This window comes from Genypterus blacodes, unplaced genomic scaffold, assembly GCF_046128005.1.
Source record: "Genypterus blacodes isolate CSIRO-AG114 ecotype Tasmania unplaced genomic scaffold, CSIRO-AGI_Gbla_v1 ptg000015l_1, whole genome shotgun sequence".
NCBI classification, from domain to species: Eukaryota; Metazoa; Chordata; class Actinopteri; order Ophidiiformes; family Ophidiidae; genus Genypterus; species Genypterus blacodes.
Genome location: NW_027466829.1, coordinates 3,335,836 through 3,349,509, shown reverse-complemented (window position 1 = coordinate 3,349,509; position 13,674 = coordinate 3,335,836).

Genomic DNA, 13,674 nt, shown 5'->3' with positions numbered 1-13,674 from the left:
GTGATTGGTAAACAAACGGGCTCGGCCGGCTGCTTTATGAAAGCCATTAACGCCGGACTATTCTACCCCAAACCAGTCACCAGGCACTTACTTGATGGCTTTCTTCTCCCCTCGCCCACGTGCCGAGTCTGGAGTGTCCGCTGCCTCCACTCCTGGCTTATTTCTCTTCCCCTTGAGCCAAGAGCGGAGAGGGTCAGGCAGTGAGCGAGCCGGAGGAGGAGGAGGAGGAGGAGGAGGAGGAGAAGGAGAAGGAGGAGGAAGGGGGGGGGAAACAAAAGGTTAGCTCAGGTTTGTCCTTTGAAGCTGCGTTTTTTGCTGGACTAATTTCATGTGTAAATGCCTCTCCTATTATCTCGGGAACACTGCGCCATCAGTCCTTTACCTGATGGCCGCCTGATTACACTCATCAAAGTCAAATCAAATCAGCTGTGGAGAGCCATTCCTGTCTGTGATTAGTATTTGCGCCACCCTGAAATTTACATGGCAATTGCCTCTTTAAGTTAATCCGTGCGCGTGCCGGAGAGAAGCCCCCCGAGAAAGTCTTGCACCAGCCTGATTTCAAATAGCTGGAGCATGACCTGTTGTAACCATGGAAATAACGGCAATTTAAAGGCTTTGAAACGCGATGTCCGCTGGGTGCACTCTACTGGAAAAGCTCATTACAGTCAAAGGTGTTTCACATGTGTCACAATGCAGGTAATCTCTATTGACGCTGGGCTATAAAGAAGACAGGGAGGGGATCAGTCTCACGCTGCCCTGCCCCCCCAAAGAAGCGGCGCTCGGATGCACACGGAGGATGCGGCGACGATTCCTCCATCCAACAAAATGACTGGTGCGTTTGGGTTCGAAGCTGGCTGGAGGCTGAATTCCCGCGGTGATCTTACTTGTTGGGAGGCTGAGCGTGACAGTCAAGACTGGAGAGCTCAAAGCAGGAGGCTGGACTATATGGTTTTATGCAACCAGCCTCTCTCAGCAGGCGGTCAGCCAGTCATCCCGACCCTTCCATTAGTGGCAAATCAGCCCGTGGTAACAGCAGGAGTAAGGGCTCTTCAACAAGTGCCTGTGAAACACTTTCTGCCTGCCTCTGAACAGGATGTGCTCTACGAGGCCATGCAGTACGGCCAGTGTACCCAGCATGGACACACACACACGATGGTCAGGTCACGATGCCACAGAGCGAAGCATAGGTACCAAAAATCTCTTCTCTGTTTCAGTGGCATTCCGCAAGTGGGAACCAAACCACGCTCACTTCCTGCTCCATAATGGAATGAGAACAGGTGGCGTCTCTTATCCCCAAAGTTTAGAAACAAGGACTGAGGGGACCTGATGTTCCCATTTTCCAGACATAGTCCCCGTGTTTAGCGTCCCCCTTGTCCCCAGCTATGAAACCGCTGCCCAGATACATTTCTGAAGCAACATCGCCCTCTGTTCCTTCACTCGTGTCCTGTGTGACACAACAATCAGCCAGAGGTTTGATAAGACGGTGAACTTACGCGGATAGAAGCCACAATCATAAATATCCAGAGCTTATGGGAATGCAAATCGTCCCGCCAGCGATTTATCACTTGAGCACGCAGCAGGAGCACTGAGGTGAGGAAGGTTCCTGTACTTCTGTCTCAGATATACAGAGAGACAACAGATAGCATCTCAAACAACAGGACACACCTCCGATGTAGTTTTCGGATGCCGGCGGATCAGTCTCAAAGGTAGAGATTATAATGGCACTGCTGAGCCAAAATGATAACACACACACACACACACACACACACACACACACTCCTGACATATGCAGAATGTATGCATTTGTTTATATTATGTTATATTTTTCAAACCACTTCAGTCTGAGAAGCCAAATACAAATTTTCTTACCTTTATTTTATGATGAAAATTTTTCAAATTGCAAAAAAAAAAAAGGTGCAAACTACATGACTAAGGGGACTTCCAGGTTCTGCACCGGGCAAACAGAAAATATAGGAAGGGGAGTAGTTACTGTCCTTTCAGAGAAAGTCCCTCCCTCATTTTTTAACACGTACGGAACAATCCTCCCAGGCTTAATGTTACAGCCTTCAACTACTTGTTCTGTCCTCTACAGTCCTCTGCTTCTCTGACTGTAATTTCCTTCCCTGGAATGAATGGAATGTTGTTTATCTCATAAGCACATTACAATAAAACACGATACTCTCTTTCTGTTGAGTTTATTCACAAACGAAACAGCCTGAATTCCTGGGAGGTGGAAAAAACAACTATCAAAGGAAACTCATGTATCATTCAAGGCAATCGTCCCTAAGCAGAGTGGAGGAGAGAGAGTCCAGAGCAGAGAGCGAGAGAGAGAGAGAGGAGAGAGAGAGAGAGGAGAGAGAGCTGAAAATAGAATATAAAAAAAAAAAACAGAGGCAGACAGAAGGAGAGAAAAAACAAAGACAGCAGCAGAATGGCATGTGAGACAAAGCGATGGATGTGGAGGACGGGGGACAGGTGTGAATAGTGAGCTGAGAGGAACAGTGAGTGACAGAGGCTCCCGAGAGGATGGGATGTGAAAACAAGAAAGGACTCAAACACCCTGCAATGAGTTGCCTCCTTCCCCCCCTCACACACACACACACATACACACGTGCACAAAAATCACAGGGACGCGCACGGACGGCATCAAACCCGTCACCTCCGCCCCTTTCAGCCGGCTCATTCGTAAAAAAGAGAGAACAAACAAGCGCTTCACTCTACCGGAGGGAGGCATGGAGGCTGCGGGGAGCCGATCCAGGGTGGCGAAGCTCGACGGACACCAGGCGAGGGAACAATAACACAGACAATGAGCTCGATGCCATTTGTATGGGGGGGTTAAAAGCAAACGTGCAGAGGCGTGTGCAATATCCCGCTCAGCCTCCACTTTCAAACACCCCTCAAAACTACTTGAATCTAATTCAGACCCGCCATCTTTTGCATCACACAACAAAACAGGCTTCACACAATCACACCAGTCGCTGCTGCCTGGCTCTCAGCCCGAGTGCAAACTAATATGATGAAGCAATTATGAGACATACCCCCAGACTGCAGCAAGCCTGGACTTGAAAAAAAAAAGAGAAAGATCCTCTTAGAAAACATTTGAACAATCACAAATGCAGCAGAGCGTGAGATTATGTGGCCTGATTGAAGTCCGGCACAGTGGACGGGTGACGGACAGCAGGAGGACAGGAGACGCAAAGTTAAACCGGCACTTGTCTTTGTCTTTGTCTGGCGGTACGTGTGTGTTTGCGTCGCCTCCTCTCACACCCAGCTGTGTTTGTTTGCTGTGTATTAGCAGGCAGCGAGCGTCTGTGTGCCCGCTCCGTTTCCCCCACATCACCATGATTAGAGAGGAGAGCCTCGTTAAAAACACCGTCCGCCGCTAAATCATCAAGCCGTCGGACCTTTTTAGCGTCTGTCAAAACAAATTTTACCTTCTGATCGTCTACGCTTTCTCGGCGAGGGTAGACTTTACATACGACACATCGACACCCCGAGCCCTCTCAAAGTGACAGGTCAGCACTTCTCCTCTGCAGAATGTTCTGGCGTTACAGCGCTCCAAGCATTTCTGACGAATTTCCTTTAAAATCCTATAATTATGGATTTTCCCCATCTTTTCTCCCCTCTGATCAGGATAATTACTACCATCTCCCCGAGCAACTATGAACTGTAACTACCAGCGATTAGGAGGGATGAACATCAGGGCGTGAATCTGGCCTCCGCTCACAGCCGCCGTGTCATAGTTCAGGCCAGCACCGGGCGGGCGGGCGGGCGGGCAGGCGCAGGGTTTATGAATGCCAAAACAGCTTTAAACAGATGTTAGCAGCACCTCCCCTGATATCTGTAATCCAACCAACACGCAACACAAACCCCCTGCTGGTGAGCCTCAACCTCCTCCATGTTTTTTTAATGACAGCAGCGTCACGCGTGTGAAGAGCAGCAGCGGCAGCGGCGGCGGTAGAGGTGACGTTCAAAAAAGGAAAAGTGGTTTAAAAGCATCAACAAAGACAACAAAACAGACGGCAGCTCCTGAAGACAGAAGAACGGCGCCTTTTCCAACAGATGCAGTCAAGTGGCAACACGCTGAAAGACTGACGGTGTGTTTACATGCGCTCGCTATTGCTGGTTTTAGGCAAAGACTCTCACGTTGTCGCTGTACTGCAGTAGGAGGTGAGTCGGCGTACGCATGCAGAGGTGCTATAAGACGATTACACGCCCCAATAAATTGATTTACAATCGCATAATCCAGGTTTCTTCCTCGCAGTAAGCTCGCTCTGGTTTGTGCTGACTGAGGCGTACACGGGACTTTTTGAGAAACTATTAAATGGCAGTGTGAATTAAGTTTTTAAAGAGCGTGTAAGTGTACTGATAGATAGCAGAAAGGGGGGGAAGATAAATGCCAGCGCACAGTGTTTCCAGGGGGGCTGAGATAAGAGGAGCACATGAGATGATTACACGAGGGGGGTGGGGGCTGGGATATGAACCCATCACACTGGTTGGCAAAATCTAAACCACCTTCAGCAACATCCACCCTAAAATATCTCCTCTATTTACGTACAAATCGTAACCAAAACTGACAAGGGCTCACTTACAGCTGACAGAGGAGCGATGACCACCAGCTACAACGAGGAGGTAATGAGCGTCTGTCACCTAACGAGGACAACAAATCAGCATATATGAACACATCTGACGCGACGTGTGCGTCTCTATAATAAGCCGCCTCAAAACACGGAGCTGGAAGTAACCTTGTTTATGCAAATGCTTCTGCACTGTATTCTAATCATGCGTTGGGGGAATAATGAACACGGAGAAGAGACGGAGATAAAAGGATGAAGAGAGTGAGGGGCGTGGAAACGGCTGATGACATCGCCTCTCTCTGCAACAACTTCCGCCGCCGTTAGTCGCCGACGTACGGCCGACGGAATGAACGCGGATCCATCATTCAGTCGTTGAAAAGAAGATTAGTATTATTATAGTATTTATGATTTGTCAAAGCCGAGCACGTCAGCAGAAAGACGTGTCTTAAACGATGCAATTTGTCTCTGTCTCAATTTGTTGTTCTGTGCATTAAATAACGCTTTGTTTAATGTGTTTGAACACAAGTGGGCGGGTAACAATCAGAGCTAAGTAAGTGGTCTGCAGACTACAGTGCAAACACCTTCATTAACATCTCAATGGCGCTTCACTCACTCCGTAAACAAAGGGCCTCATATAAAAACACAATCAGGACAAAGCACAAATGCGCACCTCCGGCTGGTCTGGGCTCACGGGGTCAGAGCAGCGTCACCTTATCCCGTCTGCTCCCTTACTCTGTGTCACAGGACTGAAATAAGATCCATTCACAGCAGCGAGGAGGAAGAGGAGGAGGAAGGGGGGAAGAAGGATACCTCTGGGACGCTCTGAGGTGCAGCAGGAAACCGAACCAACCTCCCTCCCACAGCAGGAACCCGGGGAGCCGTTCGCTGCTCCATTTGCTTTCATGTGAAATGTAGCTTTAAGATATTCCATTGAAGCAAACAATTGTTGACTACATTACGCTCTCGTCGCCTCACGGGCCATTTCCCTCATTCACACGCATTACGACACTCTCCTGGTTCGTACGGAGAGCGGCGAAGAGCCCCGTCTGTCGAGAAATAGGTTTGAAAGTGGTGCGACGATGGTGAGTGTGTCAATACACACCACAGCGATGTTTACGCTGTCCGTGGTGCTGAACAGAGGCCTTTTGAAAGCGTGGACATGTATCAAATGTTCTTTTCAGATTGGGATTTCAAGGCTAAAGCTCAACAATCACAACAACATCTTTTCAAGATCCTCATCAGGGCCTCAATATATAATAATAATGTACCAAATATCTCCATGACGACAGCCTCTTTTTGTGTCTGAGTACAGAGAGCTGGAGAGTTGGGGGCGTCGCCTCGGAGCCGAGCCGGTTGACCCGCTCGTCAGGAGTGCCAGTGAGGGAGGGGATAAGAAATCAATTAACTCTAAAGGCACGCAAATCTAAAATAATCAGTCAAGTGAAGTGGCACTCAGCCGTATAGCTCTGTCTGCCTAATAAGTGGCTGCCTCCCTTTAATCAATCACATTTCATACCACATAATCACAATGACATGCCCTCTGTCAGAGGTCAGCTCCGCTCAGCCTGCATCCTGTTTCCCTCCGACGACTGAAGCGCTGCCGGTGCGCTGTAGGAACGCTGTAACCGCTGTATGAACACGGGTACAGTAAATGAGAGACGGATTAGCACGAGGCTTGGGCTGACCCCGGGCTCTAATCGAAGACGAGCCGCCGCGTCGCTGAATGGAACTTTGTTAGTGCAGGACGACGGAGAGACACTGAGAGCTGCGGATCTGAAATGAGGTCTGTGACTCCAAATGTATGTCCTGACCTTACACCAGCACGTATTAGCATGACAACATAACGTGACTTCAAGCTATGTCTATTTGTGAGCACGTGTGTGTGTGTGTGTGTGTGTGTGTGTGTGTGTGTGTGTGTGTGTGTGTGTGTGTGTGTGTGTGTGTGTGTGTGTGTGTGTGTGTGTGTGCAAACTCACCAGCTTGCGTTGACACCAACCGCAGACGCCACAAAGAGCCACCAGCCAAACAGCACACACTGTCACTGCTAGAGAGACGAGGAACACGCTGAGGGACACAGAGCCTACACACACACACACACACACACACAAGGAGAGGCACAAAGAGAAACATATTAGTGATGCTTTTTAACAGGAATGCATTCAAAACATTCCCACATTGTCCCCAAACTCCCTGTGTGATGTTTGCAGCTCTTTGCAGCGGTTTGCAGCGGTTTACAGTAGAGTTGACAGAGCGGCACACTTAATTGAATACAGATGCAGAGCTGCCATTTTACTTTTGTTGTTCCATTCTATCATGAGGAGGTGAGAAATACAATCTCATCACGAGCCCGAGCATTTCAATACCTTTCCAACAGGAGCGTCACTCAAACGCACACACACACACACACACACAGACATCGCTGTCATGGTGTCCCAGCTTGTTAACTGACAGGCTGAAAGTGAGGTGAGGGGGGAGGAAGGGGAAGGGGGAGGGGGCAGGGGGAGGGAGGAGGGGCTAGGATGACAATACAGCACAGTACATGATTAATGGGTATCAGTAAAATGCCTGGCAAGAAAGGTGTGTGTGGAGGAAAAAAGTCCTCCTCTGGTACTGTGTGTGTTGTCATGTGTGTGTGTGACAGTCAGCCTTCACACAAGCACCTGTGCGCCTGTTTTTTTTTTTAACGCCGCCTGTGAAACCGAAGCTGAGTGGATCCACGCTGGCTGGAGAGCACAGGCGCCTTTAGAGAGAGAGAGAGAGAGAGAGAGAGAGAGAGAGAGAGAGAGAGAGAGAGAGAGAGAGAGAGAGAGAGAGAGAGAGAGAGAGAGAGAGAGAGAGAGAGAGAGAGAGAGAGAGAGAGAGAGAGAGAGAGAGAGAGAGAGAGAGAGAGAGAGAGAGAGAGAGAGAGAGAGAGAGAGAGAGAGAGAGAGAGAGAGAGAGAGAGAGAGAGAGAGAGAGAGAGAAGCTTTGAGACGCAGCGGGGACGCAGCAGCGACAACAATAACGTCCTCACATTCTCCATTCCCCTGATAAATGAGTGTCAAAATGATTTTACACACTGATGACTGACAAACCTCCCTCTCTCTCTCCCCCCCCTCTCTCTCCTCTCTCTCTCTCTCTTCTCTTCTCTCTCTCTCTCTCTCTCTCTCTCTCTTCTCTCTCTCTCTCTCTCTCTCTCTCTCTCTCTCTCTCTCTCTCTCTCTCTCTCTCTCTCTCTCTCTCTCTCTCTCTCTCTCTCCGCTTTTCATCTCACTCTTTCATCACATCTCCTTCTCTGTTCTTCATCTCCCCACGTCCTCTGGGAGCGTGGCAGCTGAAGGAGGAGGAGGACAAGGAGAGGAGGAGGAAGAGTGGATGGTACAGTTGTTTCATATGGAAAGTCAGGTTGGAAGCTCGAGTGCAGGCCACAGTCTTCAAACGCAGCTGTGAGTCACTCAAACTTGAAATAATGGACAACAAACTTTGGAGACTTTAAAGGTTGCGAAGTCTTTGGCTAAGTTTCTTTCTTTCACACTGTTTTTCATTTACATATTTACAAAACGATGTTACAACTGCCACACTTTCAAAAACAAGTTTAAGTGACTCTGAAGCTGGATTTCTGTACAAACGATGCTTCTTGTTGAAGCCTGTCACAGACGCTGCGACACAAAGCCAGAACAGAACCCAACGCTGACACTAATTCTAATGAGGATGACTAGAAATGATGAGATCAGGATGCAGGAGTTCATCATCATTAACAAACTACTGTGTGGTTCATATCCACTGACAGCAGCAGCTGCCCCGGACTCGCTCAGACTCCATCTGATCAGTCACAAAGTCCAAATCAATGATATAATCGGCGTAATAGTCATTATGCACGGACGAGCCGCTGCCACAGAGACGACTCACGAGCGACGAGAGGTCCTCAGTGTCCTCGTGCGCATGAGAGGGTCGCTGAATCTCAGCCAACTCTCCCTCCTGAATGACGGCTATCTCTATTTATAGACGATCAGAAATAGACGTGGGCTATATGCTCTTCTTCTTCTTGTTCTACTGTATATTCATAAAGTGGTCAATAAAAGTTGAGTCCATTAGAAACCAGGACATTGGCAAGGGTAGCGATGAATCTTCAATCAGGGAAGCTGAACCGGCCGTTTGCTGAGGGCGACCGCGGCGGCTTGAGTCCTAAGTGGTTGGGTGATGGATGCTCAGAGGCTTTGGCGAGGCTCAGGTGAATCCAGCAGGTGATGGAGGCCCGCAACGTCCTGCGTTCTCTGTGAAGGTCAAGGTGTGGTTTACGATCTGTGCTATGAGAGCCAAATGAGTAAGAAGCCTGCGAATAAAATGTTAGCCTCGCCGAGGGACGTGCGGATTCTGCCTCCCACTCCACGCATGCCAGTTTGTTTTGGGAGCGACGGCAGAGCGGCGTGCGCAGGCTGTGCCGAGGAATAAAGGGAATATAGAAACAGCTGATGTGTCACAGAGATATGTACATTTTAAGCTGTGTGACTCTGGAGGAAAGCAGCATCATTAGCGTGAGAGAAGCCTGCAGTGCACGCAGCTATCACAGCACTCCAGAAATTCAATTTATCTTCCCTCTTGCACAAATAAGACCTTTAGCTGGAAATAGCTACAGATGCACTGTTAGAGGGAAGTGTTTGCATGGTAAAACTCAAGCATGAAGGCTGGGGAGTAATAATGTAGCTGGGCAAAAAGCTACACACTACTTGTCATGTGAGGAGGCGTCGCCATGACACACACACACACACTCACAATGAAACCTCAAATCAGGGCGTAAATATTTGATATTGATCTTTAAAGTAGCTTCAATGTAGCTGGATGAAGAGCTTAACCACTTTAAATCAGGAGTAGCTTGTAAATGGGGTCATTTTCTAAAGTCGTTCCCCCAAGCTGCTGCCGCTCTAACCTGTAGGTGTCTTAACTACTGCAGCTGTAGAGTCATGAGTGCCTCAGAATGGGGAGAGACAAAGCGTGTCAAATATGGCCCCATTCACTAAACCGCCACTGAACCCTTTGATCTGAAGCCTTTAGAAGTCAAAAACGCTCTTCAACTTGAAAGTCCCTTGTTGGCTTCATATGTCTGAGGCTCCTTCCTTTCTGTGTACTTAAACGACCAAACCATCTCCACTGTGTACGCAGGCTAAATGAGCTGGTAATGAACCCACACATAATCAACACAGGCACCCACACAAACACACACACATCTAATGAGTTTTGTTGTTTACAAAGAAAGCAGAGCGATGAACTCGCAGAGAAAATCCCAGACACGTGAGCGCAGACGGCTCAGAGCTGCACGGTGGCGAAGGAGCAGGACAGCACTGAGGTGATCTGGGCCACATGCAGGGAGCTAAACCATGCAGAAAGGGACCGGTCCTCAGGGGGGAGAAGCAACTGCTAATTGGACAGGCAGAAGTGGAGCAGTGTCCAGTCAGCAAAGCTGCCATGGCACATTTAATGCCCCGGCTGAGGTGAGGAGGCCGACGCCTCAGAAGCTCCCAGTGCAAAGCTCATAGCTTAATCCCGGCTTCAAAGTGCCCCCCTCTCCTTGTACTGGAGTCTGGGTTGTGGCCTCTTTATACCTGCTGAGCTGCTGTCGGGCTCCTCAAATGCCGACTAACATCAATGCATGTCGGGCTGCTGTATCTGGAGCGTGTGGCTCCGAGGCTGCCGGGTCTAAAATGGAACTTTGTTATGGTTTTGTGCGATATTGAGTATTTTCAAATTGCTTCTATCTACCTCCTGGCTCAGCACGGGTTATTACTTTTGTTTTACCGTTATTTCCCAAGACAAATGATTGACTCATAGTACAGCAGAGCACGTCTTAAGGCATTCAGACAAACAAAATATGTTTCCATCACTCACGGTTTTTTTAAAGATGATTGCGGAGAATTATTTGTGTGGTTAGGTGACGAAATTGATTCAAGAAGGGCGGGGAGGCTAAGAAGGAACAATCGCTTGGTTCCAGGTTAAACATGTTGTGCTGAATAAATTGATATTAAAGTATGAAGCCTGGTGGCATCTCCCAGAGAGCGGGTCCCACTCTGAAAGGGCTATACTGGCTTTTATTTGCCCATTTATAAAGCCAGTCAGGCTGCTGGAGACACACATGGAGCTGCAGAGTGATGGAGACGCCTCAAGATGATTCCTGTGTTAAGGAAGGAAGATCATTGTTAATGAAAAATTTGGAGATCTGAATGTGCTCTGGTGAAAAATAGCCAGGAGCCAACTTCACTACTTTATGTGAAAGAAAGCTACATGACAATGATTGACAGCTCTCTCCTTCACTTTGCCATCAAAGTGAACCCTTCACACAGCCAGATGGATGAATCCAACACTTGATGTCTTTGCTTTTGATTTAAAGCTTAAAAGACTTTGGAGGACATCTGTAGTCCATTTTTCATCAACTATTGAAAAGTATGGGTTTGTAAAATGATCGATTTAATATAATGATAGCAATAAGAAGAAGAAGAAGAAGTATCACCACCATGAAATATTAGTTTATAAGTTTAAGGAGTTTCAGACACAATAAGTCATGTGAATCTCCAAAAACTGAGATTGCAAAATTGCATTGATGCATTGAATAGCATGGGCTGTTTTGGAGGATAGACTCCTGACTTACATTGGAACATTTATAATGGAAGCAGACTGATGATTTTTTGGAATCAAATCCTTTCTGAAGCAAGTTTCACATCTCTCCACGTTGATTTACTATGCAATGCTTTGGACGGTTGTTGGTAATAATATTAGGGCGAGAGGAGCCTGCAAAAACCTGTCAACACTAAAAAAGACGATTGAGCTGAGATCAGAGTGAGAAGCAGAGGCCCATGTGTTGCAAATCACTGGGATGTGCATAGCAAAGAGTGAAACGTTGACAGGTGGAGAGCACCTGTGGCGAGGGTGTCGCCTGGGCCTGTAAGGGAGCTGTTGCGGCGTCTTTGTCCCTGTTTGCTCCCCGTGGCTCAGCTGCAGCACTGCTGTGCTGTCACAGAGGCTGGCTCACACGGAGGGTGAGAGGACTGCCACCCACGTTCTGTCTGCTCTCAGATGGACACTACGGGCGGCCGGGGGGCCATGACAGGAGATAGGATCCATTTCAGCCCAGTGACAAGCTAGACTTTGAGCTGCACCAGCAAGACCTCATCTGACACATGTCTGGTGTCATCTACAGTATAATGGCATCCTGGCGTTATTAGCACCTCTGACAGTTAATCATCCATGAATCTCCACAGGATCTGAACACTTGGATTATTAGAGAACTAAAGTAATATAAATGTTTCAATAGTTACAGGGGAACAACTTCAAGAACAGATTTTGAAGGCCGGAGTTTTAAAACAACTCAATGATTTACAACTCTTTTTATTAAACATGGTGATCTGTGTGGGAGCTGAAGGAATTCTGTCTAATTCTTTTGCTCCTAAATGAATGAGTGATAATGATAACAATTTGGTTAAATCCATTCCCCTTAATGACTTTGATGAGAATGAGTTTCAGTACGTATGGTCTCCATCGCTCACATAATCCGTCAGTGTCCACACAATAACGTCTCCCGTAGCTCTGCCACAGAACGTGTGAATTAACGGCTGCGATTGAAATGGATGACTTTGGTATGAAAGCCACAAGAAGGACTCGACACATTTACCAAGGACACTCTCCCCTGTCTTCTAACAGATAGACTTGTTTTCCAATTTGTAAGTGCCTCTGCCTCCCATCAAACTCAGATTAATAATGGATTACAGTCATATATCACCAGAGGACTGCAAAACATTACTTTAAAGAAGGAAGGAGTCAAATGGTTGCTTGGATATCAGTTCAGCGTCGCACACGTGCCAGGGTAGTTTACTGGCTAATTACACATCACGGTAACGGCGATTATGCCAGAATGTAAAATGACCTGTCAGGCTTTTAGAATAGCTGAATGTTGTGAAAAACGATGCTTGACTCAACCTCTCGTAGCTTTTCAGCCTTTGGTCTTAAGTCTCAAATGACAGAATAACCTCTTTAGTCCTCATATGGCTATTGTTTCCTAAGTAGTCCTTCTACTGGGACACACTGGGACAAATGACCGTTATATATATGCCAGACACCTGATAGAGCAGAATGAGTCTCTCCCGTTTGGAGGCCCCAGAGCTTTAGGATGTTACGGCTGCTTCACACACTTACAAACAACCCATTACTCACCAGTCCTGCTGATGCCCTTGACTTTATTGACTTAGGTCCACATGGTGGCTGTTGATAGACTGAATGTAGGCGAGTGTGTCCACATCGGTAATGAGCTCAGTGCAAACGAAGCCAGCAGAGTTCAAGAGCATTAAATTATTTAAATATATAGTGTTTTATCCTCTATAGGATAGCAATAAAACAGAGTTACAACACTTTTACGGGATTCTCCTTCTTTCTCTTAATGACTCTGTCCATTATAATTTGGTTAAGTGTCTATAAAGTCTCATATAGTGCCGCAATGGCTCAGCTGCTCCATCTTTAATAACAGCCTGTAAATAGGTACACACACACACATGCATACAGATGCAAATACATATTCTTCTATTCGAAACATTTGCTCTTGTGTGGGAATAGAGACACTTCAGGGACGGGAAAGAAAATAAGCATCCAAAAAAGTGAGATGGGAAGAGAAGAGTAGAGGAAGGCAGAGTGGGAGTAAGGAAAGATGCTATTGAGGAGCAATTTGTGAAGCTTGTGCTTATGCATACAGGCCCTCAGACCCCATCTGCCCACATCATCAGCTCACTGCTGGTGACATCAACAAAGACAAAGAGGTCTCGGCTTCTCCAGATGTATTCTGTGGGTGGCATTACAAAATCTAATCCGAGTCAAAGTCAAACTGTATTTGCCTAAAGACACAGGGCAGAGCTGCATGCATGAATGGTGTGAGTGTGTGTGTGTATGTGTATGTGTGTATACGTACGTACTAAAGTGCCACTCTTAATATAAACATGTATCCTGAGGTATCAGTCAAAAAAATTTGCACTACCTCAAAAAATGTAAAACAATTATTGAGAGTGTAATTAAGTATTGGCAGGACAAGTGCAACTTTAATTGAATGACAGTTAAATGACAGTGAGCTAGCCTTGTCCCAGCT